Below are 18,526 nucleotides of genomic sequence, written 5' to 3' on the forward strand. Positions count from 1 at the left end.
TTAAAAAAGAAATATGTACATGTGCTTTAGTTAAAAATAGAAATAATAATCTTACAATAACAACGGTCATATCTACATCAATGGGTCAATCAATGGTTTTAGTGCAAAATTTGGGTTATATACAGGGGTCTGATATAATCAAGTAGGTATGTACTTGATACTGGTGTCACTTAAATGCAATATTTTCGAGATTATTCAACTGTTACCATTTTTTTCATGTTCGACAACTTTTCTGATGATGTCCACGACCATGTGACCCCGACTTGACGATGAGGTCGACGAATGTGAGATGAACAAGTGGTTTTGGCCGGCATCTGTGGTGGAGAAGTGCACATAACCTTCAAGTTGTGATTAGAAGCAGTCATGTACCTGCATGGATCGGATAAGAACACAGTAACTCTTGGTGTGAGGCCTGTTATAATGATACAAAAGAAAAAAAAGCCATCCCTGCCTGCCTCATTATGATGGAGGGTGTAACCTCAAGGTATTGTTATGTAATACAGTAATAAGAAGGTAAGAAACATCTGAATACTACTATGGTTAATTGAAGCAAATCTAGTTTACCTAGTAACTAAAATAAAGTCTTGAAACTTTGAATTGAATAGTCTCAATATGAGTAGTTATTCTTGTTTAATTAAATAATTACATACTTAACTATACACATAGTAATATTTTAGTACAATTTAAGGATAGAATGCCTGAAATATGTGTCAGGTGCATGTGTTTTCATAACCTACCATTTAATGTAAGATTTTTGGATTTGGGTCTATGGTAGGCATGGTATGGTTGTGAGAATGATAGACAGTGATAGGGAGACTAATAGAGTCGATTGCTAGATGCACCCATTTAATACCTATCTACCGACTGAATAGTCTGTATTATGTACTGACAGACATAGATCAACCCGCAGGCCCTGCATAATCAAATATGATTTGAGTTCTCTACTAAGCTACTACTGGACACAAAGAAAAGATTTTGGAAAATTCTACCTGGGGTGGATCAGCTAATAAATAATTAATTGGTCCACTAGATAAAGTAGGTAACATTGAACCTATTTTGAATCTGTAGGTTTACTTATTCGACCAAATTAGAGTTATTAGATTACTTTGAATACCTAGTAGGTATAGGGTATGAAATATCAGGTTTGAATTAATCTAACTATGTACATACCAGAAACAGAAAGACATACAACACTCATGCTCACGAAAGTAGCCATGTGGATGTTGGAATTTTATTTGATTCTTATACCAATAAAATTTATATTAAGTGCTAGTATGTACTTTTGTTCCGCTTGCTCACCCTTGTGAAAATTATAAATTACATTGGCTGCAACTACCATTTAAGGAGAGGTGAGGTTATGAAAGGAAAATGAATTGAATCATTATTATATTAACCTAAAGTGAATTTAACTGATCAGATCAGATGAAAATAAATAAATGGAATTGAATTAAAATATTTATTTATCAGCATAACAGTGGTTCTTTCAAATGTTCTTAGAGTTTTATAATTAAAAAGGTAAAATTATATGGGCTATCACATTCATATAAAGTCACTAGTGGCTGGCATCCTCTTATACTAATAGATGACATGCATTCGTGATTTTTAGAATTCGGAAAATAACAATAATAATAAAATAAAAATACGTTTCCACTTCTCATGCTCGTAAGGTTCTATTTTACGCTGGCTATAAGAGGACTAAAGTGCGTTTCATGCTGTTATGCACAAGGTATTTATAGGTAAACAACAGTCTCTCTGAATGACATATGGATGAGAAAGAATGTATGTAATTTCTATGGTGCCAGTGAACTTTTGCACTTGTATTGAGGTTGCGACCTATACCTACAAACTCATTACAGCACCCTCATTTAATCCCTACTCTTTTCGATCAATCTATAGATATGTACTTATAGTAATATTATTGTTACATTTCCTCGCAATCGAAGTGAAAAGCAGTGTTTATAACTCTGCTCAAGTGGCTTGTTTGGTGCCCTTGTTGTACAATCTGCTATCATAAATCAAAGCCTTTAGGTACTTACTACCTCGGAAAAACACGCACTGAACAACAGGTTAACTACCAAGTACATCATATTTACTGTTGTTATTATTGGATTGGCTTACCAACTTAATAGATGATACTATCTGCTGTAATAATAGAAATTCGAAAGAAATACTAAGTTACGAAGTTCAATTTTTATGTACGAGTAAAGGAAACTTTGAAACATGTGTCTCTAATAACAAAAGAGAGTTACGAAGGTGTTATTAAATGAAGTGGCAATGACTGTGGCAATCAGTGGCGTGCAATTCATAGAGGCATAAAAGTACTGCTTACCCTAGTTGAAATGACCAGTGCCCATTTTTCTTTATGACCTGCCATTCAGTAGGTCTATATAAGGTGTATCTAAGGCCTATCTTACTAATGCTTACCCTGGCTTCGAACTCTGTGCACGCCACTACTGGCAATGTTATGTATTACAGGGTCTGGACTGTTGTATTTCTTTATATAGCCTACTAACACATAATTTTATCATATCGTTGTTTATCGGGTATAAATAATACACGAATAATTCGATCTCTGACTTAGGTTTAGATCTGAAATAAGAAATGAAATTGTCAGTATACAGAGAAGTGTAAATCTTAACCTTGCAAGCCCCATCGGATAAATAGTGGAGAAACGGATTCCCTACTTTTACTGCCCAAATTTTGACTAGCTATTTGACTTTGGAAAAAGGAGCTTATGAGATGCATATTTTTACTAAATAAATAAATTATTAATATAATTATTATAAACAAAAGACGGATTGCTCTCTTGTGTGTGTGCCCTTAAATTATATTAAAATTTCAAACGAGTTGCACAATTATTATCACTTGCAGACATTACACGTAGGGCGATTGTCTAAAACCTGCATCAATCATTATTGTTCTGATTGGCTGAATTTGTGCGATTCTTGTTGCAACAATGCATTGTGGCCAATAGTGAGCGAGCATTAACCAATCAGAGATGATTGCGATCGTGACATTGTAGCTGTCAAACAACCGCGGTAGAGCCCACGGTGAACTAAAGGTGTTTACTACTGTAGATACTCCACAAATCGTTGAGAATATCGATTTGAGTATTGAGTTCAGTAGTCTCGATAACTAGTCTTTCAAATCATTAATCAAATTACTAAAAGCCATAAAGCAAATTAAGAAGAAGATTAATCAAATGAGGTATTAAGGGAGCAAACACTTAGCGGGTTTGCCATAACCGTTGACACTATAATATTCATTCTATTGACTGTACACAAATAATCGCTTCTGGTGGCTGAAAAAAAAATGGTGTTTAATATTGTTATGATATAACGTGTCATTGTTATAAATGTGATTATTATTTTTAGACTCTAAACAAACTGACAACCAGTGAATGAGAGAAAAGGATACCGACTTATGTATGGACTGAGTCCTGGTGTGATAAGCGGTGATCCCTGAGTATATTAGAAACGAATACCGACTTATGTATGGACTTACTCCTGGTGCGATAAGCGGTGATTCCTGAGAATATCTGAAAAGAATACCGACTTATGTATGGACTTATTCCTAGTGTGATAAGCGGTGATTCTTGAGAGTATTTTATGATAACCTAAGGAGCAAATAAGAGAGAAGAATACCGACTTATGTATGGACTTATTCCTGGTGCGATAAGCGGTGATTCCTGAGAATATCTGAAAAGAATACCGACTTATGTATGAACTTATTCCTAGTGTGATAAGCGGTGATTCTTGAGAGTATTTTATGATAACCTAAGGAGCAAATAAGAGAGAAGAATACCGACTTATGTATGGACTTATTCCTGGTGTGATAAGCGGTGATTCTTGAGAGTATTTAATGATAACCTAACAAGCAAATAAGGGAAACGAATACCGACTTATGTATGGACTTATTCCTGGTGCGATAAGCGGTGATTCCTGAGAATAGTTGAAAAGAATACCGACTTATGTATGGATTTATTCCTGGTGTGATAAGCGGTGATTCTTGAGAGTATTTTATGATAACCTAACGAGCAAATAAGAGAGAAGAATACCGACTTATGTATGGATTTATTCCTGGTGTGATAAGCGGTGATTCTTGAGAGTATTTTATAATAACCTAACAAGCAAATCAGGGAAACGAATACCGACTTATGTATGGACTTATTCCTGGTGCGATAAGCGGTGATTCCTGAGAATAGTTGAAAAGAATACCGACTTATGTATGGATTTATTCCTGGTGTGATAAGCGGTTATTCCTGAGAATATTTTATGATGAACCAACCGGCAAATGAGAGAAAAGAATACCGACTTATGTATGGACTTATTCCTGGTGTGATAAGCGGTAATTGCTGAGAATAGTTTATGTAATATACCTTGTCCCAATTGTGTCAAAGGTTGTCTATTTTATATGTTCCAAATGAGACATATTGTTATTGGAAAATTTAATTCATGTCCCAATTGTGACATACAGCAAGTGGAAATTTTTGATTTTGTAGCAATCGTGCCAAAGGAGGGCAGCATTGACTATAATATAAACCTAAGAATAAGGAATCAAGAATGACAAATGGAAGGTGGCAATACTAACGTAAACAATGGATCGTATTCCGGTGACAAAAGCTGGTCCTAGTAAGAACCAACAAACGAATTGGAAAACGGCTGACGAAGCGTCTGAAAAATGACGAACAATAATAGTCTGGTAAAACCTGATTCGATAATCCCGATGCGAGTGGACGGTGATCTTCAGTATGAACTTCAGCAACTGATCGGGTCGCGATGGTGACAAGAGGGAGTCCAGTTAAGTTGATGGAAAACAAGCAGACTAACTCGGTCGGCAAGTGGAAAGGGTGTATCCTTTTTATTAATAATAATAGATTTATCTACAGAATAGGGGTACAGAAGTAGATATCATGGTTGGAAATCACTTTACCTGTTCTAGCAGATACTAATGTTCAAGGGTTACTTAAATTCAAATTAAAGTTCTTATAATGGACGTATTCAGTAATAATATATTAATTATGTCTTGCTGAATTCGGTACGTAGTAGAAGTTGTATAGACCCTTTAAAGTAGATCTAAAATGACATGCTGATTGTAAATGCTAAATATCGGTTCATGTTAATGTACATCTTCGCAGTCACTCATTGTATTACGTTGATGTTTGGTGGAAACAGCACAGTACAGAGCAAATTCTTAAATACTATTTCAAGTAACATATATTCCAATAGACTATATAAGCAGTTCGCGCACGAAGGCTTGCTTACTTCACTCGCTAGGTATTAATGTATGGATCGTTGATATGTTACCAAAGCGTATAAGTACACCAATGTATCACGAAATAATTTCCTACATCTTTGTCATTCATTTGTCACACACTGACACGAGACAAGCAACGGTGACCGATGCAGCAATTCACGGCTCAGCATGACGCTGGGTTGGTGCAGCGTTGGGTGCTGTCTGTCCTCAATCACCGTGTTCAAGTTAACCATATTATCATAAGAGGACGAGGGTCTCTGGCATCGTTCGTCCTTACGCGCTCAAGAATGTACAAGAATGGAAGTTTCCAGAAATCAGATTTTATTGTATGTTACATCAATTAAGTCTATAGTGCCATCAAGGACTCGTTGCTTGCGAGACAATAAAATGGAGCAACAAAACGCCGTCTGTTGCGCTCTCTATCGCACTTACGGGGCTTATGGTAAACACAGTTATGCATGCATCTACCCCTAGTGCAAGGATGATATGGGGCATCACGGGTAACGAGTTTATAATAATACAATAATACCTTGGCTAACATAATTGTGACTTATTTTGTTATATTAATAATAGTATTTGTTGTACTACAATCGAGATAGAGTCAGAGGCAGTCGTCTCAGTTATTTGAAAATATAGGATTACATTGTGCACATTGTAGATCTCATAGTGATCTGTACTGTGTATCATTATCAATTAGTGGATTCATGTTTCTTTAAATTTCTGAAATAATATTACAATCGCGGTTCTTAGCCATAGCTTACGGACGCGTCCCATGGTTTGTTTCACGCTTTAACCTTGTGTTTTGTTGATTTATTTATTTTATATAGTTGTAATAATACCTAGCTGTAAATTATTAACTATTCAAATTATGTTTGGGAAGGCACTGGCCCCTAAGACACGGGATTTCCTAGTTTAGGGGTCAGGATTCCAGAGAGTTGATTACTGTACTGAGTTTTTTAAATAAATAAATATATTATATTATTATTAAATAAATAAATATATTATATTATATTATTATAATATGATTATTGGGGGTCTCCTTAGAATACATTGTGGTTTGTTTCGATCTTAGTACTTATTAATAATAACAACTACATTTAACCATATTATTTATCTTGATTTCGTAGACATAGGTTCAATATTCAATAATTCAATTTGATAGGTAATTATCTTTTATTGTTATTCAAGTAGAGTACAAAATATGGTCACATAATATCTGTGCCGACATCTCTGCCTTTCTGGTCTGCAAAATTATTTTACAATCATTATTCATATACTTACCGATATTGCTTAGTATAATACTACATATATGCAATTAAAGATTGGTATATGGTTTTCTTATTATTTGTTTTACGTTACATACTTATATTGTAATATTATTATTTTTTTCAACGGTGTCAATCAGTAGGTACCACTTGAGAATAATTAAATGTCAATTCACGATAGTCAAATTGGTAATTCATGAAACACTACAAAGACATTATAATCAAGGTCAACTCATATCAAATATTTATCAATTGTATGAGAACATTGGATTATAAGATATTCTTTTAATTTATTTTTAAGTTTAAAGAAATTATGAAGTCTACAGAAGTAGTTAGGTTCATTGGTATATTGTAGAACTTTGTGATTAATTTTGTATAAAGTGTTAGTAATGGTCAATGGGATCCAACAACTCTTACCATATCTCTTAAAATGTTTATACTAATGAAAATATTGTATTTGTGTTGCATTAGAGCATTATGTAGGATTAGAATTCATGTCATTACAGTGGTAAGAAGGAAAGGGCAAACAAACTTACTTTAATTGAAAACTGATAGTGACATGGTTTAAAATCATAGAGTACTTAGCACTCAGAATTCAAGTTGGTGATAATTCACCATCCTTCTTTTCTTTCCTCGTTGTTGTTTTGTTTAAGTTTGATTATATTTTATTCGCTTTAAATGCAATTTACCAAAGATGTTTTATAATTCTCATAATTAGTATTGCCACATTTGCCATGCAAATATTTATTCACGTATTACTAAATACAAATACAAACTTGAAGAATATGTAGTTCATAATAATATTTAAAAATTAAATTATTGATTTCACTATAATTTCCTTGTATTAAGTATTAACATGAATTGTGTTGATTTCAATATTTGATTATACTATTGTGAATTGGTTGTATACGTATATCACTAACAATAACTAGATTATAGAATTTTCTTAATATCAAGCTTAAATCAGAATGACTTATAGTATTTACTATTTACTTATCTCAGTGTGATTTGTTGTGTATTTATAAGAATTAGACTTACAGATGTTGATTGCAATGTACATAATGATTATTGATACCAGTATTTTGTAGGTCTCATTGGCACTTGTTTTGTGCACTTGTTAAATCTAACAATGTTAGCTTTGATCTGTTAGAGGAATTATTATACTAATCATATTAATTATAATATTAAGGTATTCTATGTTGCTCCTATTGAGTTATGGGTATGAGGGCATTACCCTCGGTTGGAAGGCCGAGTGGTCAGATATGGGGACATATCTGGAGCAGGATGGACGACTGTGGGCAACACAGAAAACCTGGCATCTGTCACCCGTCAGTGGAGGTGTGACAGCGCGCGGGAGTAAAAAGAGGGACGATATAAAAGTAATTAAGGGAGATATAAGTACTAGGTGATTAATTAAGCTAGATATAAACTAAGTGGATGTGACAAGTGTACCTGAATATAAGACTGTGGACATTGGAACTGCGTTTGATTCATATTAGGGTCATCCCAAGACTAATAAACCCGGATTGGAGGTTAAGTTGTTTATACTTAGGTTCTGTGGAAATTACATTAGAAAAAGCATTTTCGCAAAATGTCTTTGTTTTATGTGCAATAGAATATATAAAATAGGCAGGTAAACACAGGTACATATTATATCTAAATACCTATATAAAAGAAAAAGGTGACTGACTGACTGATCTATCAACGCACAGCTCAAACTACTTGACGGATCGGGCTGAAATTTGGCATGCTGGCTAGCTAACTAGCTAATATGACGTAGACATCCGCTAAAAAGGGATTTATGAAAATTCAACCCCTAAGGGGGTAAAATAGGGGTTCGAGATTTGTGTAGTCCACGCGGACGACGTCGCGGGCATAAGCTAGTATAATATAAATACAAGTACAACAATAGGTAGGCATATTTCCGAAACTATTAATTCTACCTAGATGAAGTAGGTAGGTATAATATGTACATAATATATTATAGTTATTTAATCAGGATTATTTTTACCATTGATGTTTTCTCATAACGCTCGGAGAGACATTTATACATTTAGACACTGGGAAGGGGGGAAGCCGACATCCTAGGGGTTGGGACCTTTGAGGATATACTTCTAAGAGCATGAGGAACACGTCATGTGTCAAAAATTAAACCTACGTTATTTATTTTGAGGTCTATCTTGCCGATTCTTGCCTGTACTTTAAATACCTAACAAGATGCGCGTGTATCTTATTCGAGCGACGTACGCATACTGAAGCGCCGCGCCGCGCCGCTGGGTATGTCGCACTAGCGTCACTGCACTGCGCGTCGCTTCAGTGCGCTTCAAAATATTCTCTCCAGCCGTGCCGCGCGGCAACGCGCGGTGAAGCGCCGCGCCGCGCCGCTCTAGTGCGATATGCGCCATACAAAATGATAGAAATGATATTTTGAAGCTCTGTGCCGCGACGTGAAGCTCACTGAAGCGCCGCGCCGCGCCGCTCAGGTGCGTACGAACCTTAACACTAATAAATAGAAAAGTGGGATAAAGAAGTTAATATTCATACCTCACCGATTAAGGTAACACTTTGGTGCACACACAGAATATATTGCTTATCTTGACGGTCAAAATTTAAATATAACTGTAACATTACCACAGTTCTCGACAGTTAAGGAAATTGCAATAAAACGTTGTGGCTTCAACGTCACTGGCAGGCGTCAAATGTTGCTACATTTGATGCTAAGTAGCCTATGAAACGCCTATTGTTCCTTGCTTTCACATTACCCACATAGCCTAATACCTAGGTATTTGACATAATATCGTCGATTCAGGATCAAACCGAGAGTTCCTTCACTCTAGTTCACTCTGACATTACTTTAAACACCTGACATGTAACTGGACCTTACAAAAATATTATTTAGACGTAAAAAAAGTATCCAACAGATGCAAACATGAGTTAATTAACCCATTATTGTTCGTGTTTTAATTGATTTATAGCATTCCTAATTTCCGGAAAACAACTTTTTAGCGAACAAAATTAAGTAATTTCGAATGGGAACTTTTCTCTGTTGAAAGCGCAAACAACCAAACTTTCCACTTACAGTGGTTTGTTACCGATATCCGTTTGAAAATTATACAGTTGGGATTTAATTTTGTATAGATGAAATATAATATTTTGTTCTTTTTGAAGTAGTTTTTAGGGTTCCGTACCTGAAGGGTGCCAACGAGATCATATTACTAATAAGGCACCGTCCGTCCATCCGTCCGTCTGCCTTTCATCTGTCTGACTGTATATCGTGAATCGTAATAGGTAGAGAGTTGAAATTTTCACAGAATAATATGTATTTCTATTGCTGCCATAACAACAAGGTAGGTAAGTAATAAAAAATTCCAAACGGCCGCAATAAAAAGTAAAAAGTGTTATTTCTCGTACTACAGTACGGAACCCATCATGTGTGTATCCGACTCGCACTTGACTGAATTTTGTTATTTACTTAATTAAGTAAAGTTCCAAAGTTCTACAGTTTTCTCTATCTTTTTCTTTCCTTGCATCTTTCCTGAACGAAACTTATATCTACTTATTAACTTACTAGCTGATATCCGCGACTTCATCCACGTGGATTTAAATTTTTAAACTATCTATCTCTAATTTTCCGGGATAAAAAGAAGCATACGTTAATCTCCGGCTCGCAAGCTATCTTTGTACCCAATTTTGTCAAAATAGGTTAAAGAAATGGGCCGTGAAATGCTAGCAGACAGACAGATAGACAAACAGACAGACAGACACACTTTCGCATTTATGTAGTCTGGATTAATCTAAAGCAGTTCGTATGGGTAGGTCACAAACGATAGCCACTAAGACAGGAGTAGTCCTACCGTACCGGTAAGTACATCGTGGGAGGACCGACAGTCCACTGGAGCAAAGACTCTCAAGATAAACGTGTATAAAGAAGTAGAGTAAGAATAGAGATCAAAGCTTTAGCAAAACGGCGTCTTTAAAAATAAGATGAAATTCAACGAAAACAATAAATACAGAGTGGTCGAAACGAAAGAAAAATTCAATGGCCACTTATAGAACCTTAATCTTCGTATTGTTCATTATTTAATTTGTGGGGCATTGTTTTAATGAATCAGTAGGTAGCATGAATTGCGCGATGTCCTCGTTTTTCTCTGCAGTATTTTGTTTTCGCGACAGCCGGAAACGGATATAGAGGGAGACAGAATAATAGCCGTCGGAAATGGTCAGACATGGTGGAATCTTACTTTTTTCTCTCATACGCTGGACGTTACTAGCTCAATACTGAACTCGTTTTACGGGAATACAGTCCTTATGAATTTGAATTTAAAGCTCTGTATTGTTCATTTAATGTGAACTGTGTTTTAAAATTACGGGTACTAGAGTTTCAGTAGAGCGTAACGCAATGTATGCACATGCAGGGATGTACGTTCTCAAAGATAAAATCCTACAGAATTCTTGGTATTCATACTAGATGACGACTTAAGTGGGCATACGGCTCCTATTAGTATTTTCTCCGTTCTTGTACTATGATGAATTTAAAATAAGGTGAAATAGTTGGTATGAGAATTTTGAATGGCTTATAATTATATGAATACCCTTTGTCGATTTTGTAGGTCATTAATTTAGTATTTTTCGAATACAATATCTAATCGGAATTAGTTTTCAAATAATAATATGTAGTTTTCTATATTAATACATAATAATAATATTCACTAGTAAATGATAATGGAATTAAATAGTTGTCGCAAAAGTGCGTTAAAGTTGTAAAGTTGTAGCGAAACGATTCCATAGTCAAGCGATGTTGACCCATAAATAAATGATCACTAAAGTGATATTTTGGTGCTATATTAAGTTATTCAAAACGCAAAATCTTCATCGTCATTCGATAGACGTCCACTGCTGGACATAAGCCTATTGAAGGGACTTCCACACGTCACGGTCCTGCGCCACCCGTATCCAGCACCCCTTTGCGACAGGTCTGAACTCTGATGACGACTCTTCAGGCCCAAAATGTTTCTGTCTACTAGTTGGTGGGTGGGTCCAATCTCGTACCAGAAAGCCTAGCGCTGACAGAACCCATACTGGGTGGGCAAACGCGAAATAATAATAATAGACAATTAATGGTCACTATTTTTTTGTATACTTTAATTTCTTTGAAAAGTTCAGAGTTAAAAAACGACCTAATATTTTAAGAAAAGAAAATTTATTTCTCTTGTGCCAGAGGAAAGTAAATAAAAATGTTCCGCGTCAAACTTTGGCTAGTTGACAGAGACGGTTCAATTCAGGGGGGATAAAATAATATTATCACTGGCCCGGGTGAGTGGGAAAGTCCATTTGTGTTATTAGAAAACTTAAAATGTTTAGGACATCTGTGTCTCCTTGGAAGGGAATGATAACAATAATGTCTGTTTAATTTTTTTGGGGGTTTCTGTGAATACTTCATTGGTGTTTTGCGTTGAGTTTTTCTAAATTATTCCTGAAAGCACACCCGTGTAATGGATTGTAGGGAGAACTTTTTGTTATATTATTGAGTAATATTTTTAATACAATCATTTTGCATATTTTTCCACTGCAAGACAACAATAATGAAGATTTCCATTCTGCAACATTTGGCTCTACATTGTTAGTACTATATACTAAGTATTATACTTTTGCATTAGGGAATTTCGTCTTTGAAAAGTTTTTTAGTAAGTTACAGTAAAAATGCTTAATATTTTTAATAATGAGAAAGGTTGGAATAGAAAATATGCAAAGTAGATACATGGTAGAATAGAATAGAATAGAATAATGTTTAAAAGGTAGCTAGTAGGCACGCTATTAAAAATCTTTCAAGGTGTCTTTCGATTATAAAGGTAGGTACTACTCGAATCTATTTTTTTGGGTACCTTTATATATAATATGAAGAGAAATAGGTAATACATAACGGCCAAGCAAACTCTATGTAAGGCTACATCTTAAATTATTAATACAGGTATGATTTCAGTCTAGCGTAAGTCTAAACTATATACCTAATTTTAGGTACCCACTATCTATTTTTTTAAAACTTCGTCATTAAAGTTTACTTTATGCCGATTAATATTATATTTAAACCCAGACGAAATTCTTAACCGTAACAAGCCAAACATGGGAAAATTTGTACCACAAGTCTTAATGATCTATCTATATCAAACAATTTACAAGGCAAATATTCAAACAGACTTAATTAGTTTATCTTACCCAACGTGAAATATTGGGTAATTATAGGGAACATATTGATTGCCTATTAAAATAATAGCTCCGACTTCAACCGATGCGCATCATTGAGAAGGGTGTTTCTAAAGTAAATACCCAGCAAAAAGTTACCCCACGTTTTGTTTAGCAGACAGCCTTTTGTTTTTAAAGTTCATTATGATTTATTGTTTAATAATAGTTAATTGGAGTTGTGTAAATAAGGGGAATCATCATCATTATCATCATAAACCAATAGACGTCCACTGCTGGACATAGGTCTCTTGTAGGGACGGACTTCCACACGCCACGGTCTTGCGCCTATAAATAAGGGGAATAATGTATGGAAAAAAAATAAACCTTTGAAAAAAGTTTAGGCATAATAATGTGTGTAATCTATAGCAATTTGAGCTCCAGTTGCCAACAAGCAAGTGTAGTAAATTACTGGCACATTAATTATATATAATTTTAATTTTTATGATTATAATTTTTTAAGATATGTAAAATAAAAAAATAACGGAACGCGGTTTACACTTTACAGTAGTAGCAGCTGAGTTTCTTGCCGGCTCTACTCAGTAGAACCTGGTTTCCTAACCGGTGTCTTGAGTCCCAAACGTAGCATAAGATACACTAATAGACTGTAGAGGTGTCAAATACAGGTTCATGTGTGTATCACAATATTATCACGTGTTACAGACAAATATTTAATAATTATTAACGTTACATTATTTTGTTACAAAAAAAAATTGCTTGAACCGTGAGGCGCAAGCAGAAAAATGGGTGCAATCGATTTTCGACCTTATTGACATACGTCAGAAAACAGCATTTTAGCAATCTATGAATTATACTGAGCAAGAATATGACAAAAAACAACTTTCTCATAACCGTCAATAAGGTCGAGATTTGCTTGCACCGATTTCACCATGAGGCGCAAGCAGATAAATGGGTGCAAGCGATTTCCGACCTTATTGACATAGGGAACAACATTTTAACAATCTATGAATGATACCTACTGAACAAGAATATGACAAAAAACAACTTTCTCATAACCGTCAATAAGGTCGAGAACTAGGGTATAGCTTGTATTTAACTCGATTGATTTAAATTTTAAATTTTACTCTTAATAGGTACCCAATGCATACCTTCGCGACAGGTCGAAATGGCAATCGGGGAGGGAATGCCCCGCACACCCGCACGGCCCCTGTGCTAACCCAGTGCGGGCGAGCGAGGGTGACGTGCGGGTGTGCGGGGTGTCACCCCCGCCTCATACCCCGATTGCCATCTCAACCTGTCGCGGAATACAGTACCTAGTACCTACCTATGTATGTAAAAATAAAAACAAGTAGAACGATAAAGCAATGTCAAGTAGATACCTACAATACAATAGGTAGGTACTTACCTAGTTACCTATAAAAAAATCTTTTTAGTAGGTAACTACTATATTTATTATCATACATTTCTACATATTTATTATCATATGAATTATAAAATGATGATGATGATTTCTAAAAAGAACAATACCACTTCACGTACCTAACCTATTACCTATAATACTTAAATGTTTGATAATACCTACACTTTGAAAAACATTTTCTCATACGATTTATAAAATGACGCAAGTATTTCCAAAAAGAACAAATCTACTATAATAGGTATTATTAACGCGCGACACAAATCTATCACAACACAAAAATGTACCTAATCTACATTATTTTGCCTAATCTACATTACAATTATTCGCATTAAATATTTATCGACACTCAAGTTCACAAATAAATAAAACTGCATTCAAAATTTATTACGAAACAAACAAAATGATAAAAATACTAGCCGCATACTCGTATCATCACAGTCAACATGTAACAGGCCAATACGAAAATTCGATGTAATAATTATTCACCGTCGAATCGCGACGATATTATTTTGTATTCAGCTGTACCTACCTAATATATTTTATTCTAATATCGTCGCTCGGTCGCGCCGCGCGCAGCGTATCAAAGATCGAACGCCTGAGTTATTTTTTAGGAAGGATTTTCTCAAATTTTCACTACTTATTATATATTGTATTCAATTTTGTTTTAATCTAAAAACGAATATCTTGAATACATTTATATATTTAATAAATTTATTAGGTACATTATTTTTTGACACCTCTATAATAGAGTAGTCCTACGTGAATTATTATTAAAATAAGTTTTGTGGCGGGTTGGGTTGTGAGAAAAGAAAGAGTCAGGATTTTTAAATATTACGCCCAACGAACTTATTTCAATACTAAATAATATATTTTGGGTACTTAACATCGGAAAGCAAAAAAGCAGAAACAATCGAAAAAATAAAATGGAATAATTTCCGCCGCTGTATTGTTCTCGGTAATCGAAATTAAGTGATCCATTACGATACCGGTTATGTTTAACAAACGACAGTATTATTTATGGGAGCGATCCTTTAAAAATCGTCGTTGAGTAAAATTACTTTTGCGTTTCCTTTCAACGGATCATTTTTCTTATGGGAATTATTTGGGTGTTGTTAATGATATCCGTTTTCATTTATTTATAGTTCGTGAATATTAAAGTCGCATTACGACTGCTATGGTATTTTAAACCTTTTCAGGAGTGCTGAGTGAAGTCAAGTTAATTATAATTGGGCATTTGACTACATAAAAAAAAAACTCAGTGATTATTAAATAGAGGGTCTTCCAAAATACGTATAATCCACGCCCTTTGTTATTTGTATCTGTATCTATCTCTGTAGTTTATATTTATCATACTTTTCACATTTCAACAGTTTTAATGCAAGCGGCTAAATAAAACAATGATATTTTGAACATTCTCGTATGATCTGGATGCATGGGATCTGGAATCTGGATATCTGTTACACTGCATTACGCATTTGCGCATTATAATATTGAATGTAGATTTTTACTTATAGACAATTAGTAGTCTCACAGAGTGTCTTAGAAAAAAATAATAGATAATGGGGCCGATTCTCTTGTACACAATCTCTAAACTAAACTAAATTAACAGGTCTAAATCTAGTGCTATCCTTTTCCGCAAGCAACATTATGAAAGGGATAGCAATAGATTTAGACGTGTCGTTTTAGTTTAGTTTAGAGATTGTGTACAATGGAATTAGCCACATTGTTGAATACCTAAACTATGAGAGAACAGAGAGAAACTAAAAAGCATACTTTTAAAATACGCAATTTCAAAAGAAACTATCCTACACTTGAATGTTTTATTTTTAAAAAAACGGATAACGTAAACCAAGCTTGTTATCATTGAATAACTTAATACCGTAAACTGTATAAGAAACAACAAATTCCACATTAAAGCGGCCGTGGAAGTAAAACTGCTCTATCCACGGACTTGTTTCATGAATACCACTATCTCCAAGTTTAATGCCCACAAAGTTTATATTTGATAAAGAAAGTTTAAACTCCCTCCCTGGCAAATATGACTTGGCTTTTAATAATTCATTTGCCATAAAATGATAATCTGCACCTGTTGAACACGATTTGTGTGTGAAAACCCATCAAAAGATAGGTACTCGAATGAGTATTACGAGTTACGACAGTTTCTAAATTACTTAGTCCTTATGATTTAATTTAGAATCTGTCGTCTGCTCTGATCAAACTTAAAAATTAGATACAGTTCTTGCAATTCACGAAGGCGAGTGAACTTTACTCGTGGTTACGTCGTATACACGGTCATTGTGTAAGTGTGCGTGCATGTCGAACCAAGTCGCGAGCAAGCGCTCGCAAACGCACGCACATTTACTGTACCTTACGTATACCGGTACGACTTACACACAAACATGAGCCACTCGCCTTCGTGAAATGCAAGAACTGTACCACAGAAATGACAATGGGCAAAATACAAGGACCTTGGTTTGGTACTCAGAGCGGCCACTTTAGAAATATGATTTTTTAAATTCTACGAAGTGAAACTAATCATAGACATTACACATTTAGACCAAAATCTAAAACTTATTTGGGAAGAATCTAAAACTTATTTATGACACTTCAAAATACGGCTTTAGAATGAGGCATGAATATGAGATAGATGAAAAATAATTAGGAACAAAATTGTTATAAACATTGATTCATTAAATTGCTTCATAGGTAATATTTATCGACTTCCACCAGTTTCGGAAGCTGCCACAATAAGACCATTTTGCCCATTGTTCTTTCATCTTTTCTGATTTCTTTGGTAGACATTATTGAGTGAATTTGTCTCAAGCCGCCATTTATTTCTTTTCACGTTATGTTTGTCCAACGTTTGAAACTAAGCCCTTCGACAAATTTCACGTGTGAATCGTAAATAATTTAAAACCGTATCTGGGCAGCGACAAGACGCAACGGTCGCGTAAATCAAGATTAAGTAGGAGCATACGGCCCGTACCTCAGAGGACGTCGGAGATAAATCAACGCGTAAATAAGAAATTCGCCCCAACTAATTCAATATGACTTCAAAGTGTTATTTAGAAAATGGAGCTCGCGGGCTTTTTAAAGTTTGTAACTACATTTGATGCTATAAAGATGCTATTTTTATCATGTAAGTAGCATTCGTTTCAATTAAATCCAACCAACCAACAATATTGGCTAAACAAACAAATAATAGATTTAGTAGCTATTTTATAAAATACCTAATAAATAAATAAACTACATAATAATTTTTCGACACTCAAGGACTCTGAAATACAAATATCAGCTTCATAAATTATCATGAACACGGGTCTCCTCTCAGGTTTGGCCGAATGCGGAGTAGTGTCTTCTAACAGTGCGTGTTGCCACTGATGACAGATAAGACACATGGTCGCTGACTATGGGCCTCATAAGAAAGCTCAGAGTCACTCAACGGGTGACGGAGAGAGCTATCACTCCGAGTTTCTTGGACTCTTCAGAAATGAGGAGATCCGTATATAGTAACCAACATAGCTCAACGGGTTGCGAAGCTGAAGTGGTAATAGGGAACATATGGGCATAGGTGGGTCACATAGTTCGGAAAGCGGATAGGCGTTGGGGTTTTAAGGTGCTGGAATGGCGAACCTCGCACCAGAAGGCGCAGAGTTGGAAGTCCCCTCCACTTGGTGGACGGATGACATCAGACGAGTCGCAGGGAGCCAGACCGTGGCGTGTGGAAGTCCCTACAAAAGACATGTCTAGCAGTGGATGTCTATCGGTTGATGTTGATGATGATGATATCTATCTTTTATTCATCTTGTCCATCACCCATGTCCGCTTTGCATGATACCTTAGGAAAGATTAGGCAAAAATGCATTCAATCTAAATAATTAATCTTATCAGCTGTCAGATACTTTACACTAACAAAGATAAAGGTATAAAAATCCTATAAAAGGTACCTACGTCTGCCTCAACATGGATCCGTAATGACGTCGCTTTTGAAATAGTTCATTAAAGAGAACTGGATATTTGAATATCTATTTTAACAACTTCCTCAAGATCTCAAAGGCCGTCCTAAAAAGGCAATGTCCGTAATGGACTAAGAGCCAGCGTGTGAGAGACCTTCGTTATTTTATAAAAGCTGAAAGTTTCTCTGCGTATTGTCCCCAACACTGGGAGGAACGATTAGCAACTATGAACACTAATAAAGATGTACAAAATCTTACGTCAAAGTATAAAGTCATTATCCATACTCCATACTTAATATTATAAATGCGAAAGTGTGTCTGTCTGTCTGCTAGCTTTTCAGGGCCCAACCGTTCAACCGATTTTGATGAAATTTTGTACAGAGTTAGCTTATATCCCGGGGAAGGACATAGGCTACTTTTTATCCCGGAAA

Source organism: Maniola hyperantus, chromosome 11, assembly GCF_902806685.2.
Source record: "Maniola hyperantus chromosome 11, iAphHyp1.2, whole genome shotgun sequence".
Taxonomy (NCBI): Eukaryota; Metazoa; Arthropoda; class Insecta; order Lepidoptera; family Nymphalidae; genus Maniola; species Maniola hyperantus.